Source organism: Vigna unguiculata, unplaced genomic scaffold (assembly GCF_037176805.1).
Source record: "Vigna unguiculata cultivar grain cowpea cultivar isolate G323 ecotype 2 unplaced genomic scaffold, ASM3717680v1 ptg000251l, whole genome shotgun sequence".
NCBI lineage: Eukaryota > Viridiplantae > Streptophyta > Magnoliopsida > Fabales > Fabaceae > Vigna > Vigna unguiculata.
Genome location: NW_028196887.1, coordinates 2,054 through 5,000, shown reverse-complemented (window position 1 = coordinate 5,000; position 2,947 = coordinate 2,054).

Sequence of the window (2,947 nt, the reverse complement as noted above, 5' to 3'; positions counted from 1 at the left end):
GTTGCCTTGTTCGCAGTTTGGCCTAGTTCACTCTTTTCCAGTGTCATCCCCCCAAGTTGCCTTGTTCGCAGTTTGGCCTAGTTCACTCTTTTCCAGTGTCATCCCCCCAAGTTGTCGTTGCCAACAACCCAAGAGTCCATAGTATTCGGAGTTCTAGCGGGGCCTCCCCTTGCTTCCAACAACCCAAGAGTCCATAGTATTCGGAGTTCTAGCGGGGCCTCCCCTTGCTTCCAACAACCCAAGAGTCCGTAGTATTCGGAGTTCTAGCGGGACCTCCCCTTGCTTCCAACAACCCAAGAGTCCATAGTATTCGGAGTTCTAGCGGGGCCTCCCCTTGCTTCCAACAACCCAAGAGTCCGTAGTATTCGGAGTTCTAGCGGGGCCTCCCGTTGCTTCCAACAACCCAAGAGTCCATAGTATTCGGAGTTCTCGCGTGGCCTCCCATTGATTCAAACAACCCAAAAGTCCATCTTCTTCGCAGTTCAACATCGCCTCCCTCGTTTCCAACAGGCCCAAAGGTCGTCTTCTTCGCAGATCCACGAAGAGCTCATCACGATTTGCCACATTCCATTTCCCACGGGTTGTCAACAACACTTTCTCACACTTCCCGCAATCGAGTACGTGCATGACATGCCAAAGCACATCTTATTTGCCTTCCATCGCACTCAAGACGACGGGTTGTGGAAGAACGATATTGTTCACAACAAGTTCAAGGACAACGTCTCAATCAAGGGACACAACCGAATTATGTTGACTGGGTCGCTAAAGTAAACCCGAGTTCATATAATGCACCGCATCCAAAAGAACTAGCCACAACACGTGCATCACTGAGATGTTTCACTAGATGGAACACGTGCGTGACATTAGGATCCTCCAACACCTCTTCGTGATGGAAAGATAGAATTCGAAGCAACCACAGAAGTACCGTCTAGTGGGTAGGCAACACAGGGACTGATCAACCAATATCACCCAAGGCAACGGGTGAAAATGGAAGAGATGCATGCTTGACCGTTCGATACGCAAGGCATGGAGCCAGCCAGCAAGTGCATCTCGATTACAACTCACACACCCTCACGTTCGCAAGACACCACACCACAAGACGGTCCACCCCCCACCTACCATGGGCAAGCAAGCAAATGGAAACATCAAGTGACGCAGGGTCAAGCATCGCTAGGCATGAAAATAACTTTCCACAATATCCGAGGGACTAGCTGCCGAGCTAACCAACGATCAGTGACGACCGTGTGTTGGTATTAATAAAGCTCAACAACTATGAAGAGGCTAGTTGTGCCATGATAAACATGCTAACGCACGCACCACGTGAGGGGGGAGGCCTCATCAAGCTCCCTTTAAAACCTGCCAGTGTGGAGCTGGCCGGCTCAAGGAGCACTCCCCCCCTATAAGAGGTTAATATGCAAAAGGCAAAATTGTACAAGTAGATACACTTTTTTTGAGCAGACATAAGTCCATATCTCGGGCTATACTTCGAATTTTGATGCGATTTTTTGCAGTAATTCGTAAAATAATGGTATCTCCTTGCTCACCAAATTTCATAATTTTTCTCGAAGGGGAACTATTTTTTTTATTTTTTTTACTTACCGGGTATGTGTAAAATCGGGAAAAATAGAAAAGCACATGTAGACTTCGAATTTCGACCTCATTTTTTCCAGTCCACCACTAAACAATATCAGGAACCTCCCCACAAAATTTCATTCAGTTTGGCCAAGGTCTTAAATTTGACAAATTTTGGCACCAACCTATCTAGTCGCGGTGCACCGACCAACTTGGCCAAGTGCAAAATGCATCCAATTCAAAACTTTTGTGCACCAACACTTTTACAGTACTCATTTGGGGGCATTTGGAGGCCTTTCCAACCCTCACATCTCAAAAACCACGAATTTCATTTTTTCACAAATCTCCCCACCAAGCCATCTAGCTATGCCGTGGTGCACCGCCAACCTTGGCCATGTGCAAAACCCTCCGAACTCAAAACTTTCGTGCACCAAGAATTTCATGGTATTCATTTGGGGGCATTTGGAGGCCATTCCAACCCTCACATCTCAAAAACCACGAATTTCATTTTTTCACAAAACTCCCCACCAAGCCATTTAGCTATGCCGCGGTGCACCGCCAACCTTGGCCATGTGCAAAACCCTCCGAACTCAAAACTTTCGTGCACCAAGAATTTCATGGTATTCATTTGGGGACATTTGGAGGCCATTCCAACCCTCACATCTCAAAAACCACGAATTTCATTTTTTCACAAAACTCCACACAAGCCATCTAGCTATGCCGCGGTGCACCGACCAACTTGGCCATGTGCAAAACCCTCCGAACTCAAAACTTTCGTGCACCAAGAATTTCATGGTATTCATTTGGGGACATTTGGAGGCCATTCCAACCCTCACATCTCAAAAACCACGAATTTCATTTTTTCACAAAACTCCACACAAGCCATCTAGCTATGCCGCGGTGCACCGACCAACTTGGCCATGTGCAAAACCCTCCGAACTCAAAACTTTCGTGCACCAAGAATTTCATGGTATTCATTTGGGGACATTTGGAGGCCATTCCAACCCTCACACCTCAAAAACCACGAATTTCATTTTTTCACAAAACTCCACACAAGCCATCTAGCTATGCCGCGGTGCACCGACCAACTTGGCCATGTGCAAAACCCTCCGAACTCAAAACTTTCGTGCACCAAGAATTTCATGGTATTCATTTGGGGACATTTGGAGGCCATTCCAACCCTCACACCTCAAAAACCACGAATTTCATTTTTTCACAAAACTCCCACCAAGCCTTCTAGCTATGCCGCGGTGCACCGACCAACTTGGCCATGTTCAAAACCCTCCGAACTCAAAACTTTCGTGCACCAAGAATTTCATGGTATTCATTTGGGGGCATTTGGAGGCCATTCCAACCCTCACACCTCAAAAACCAC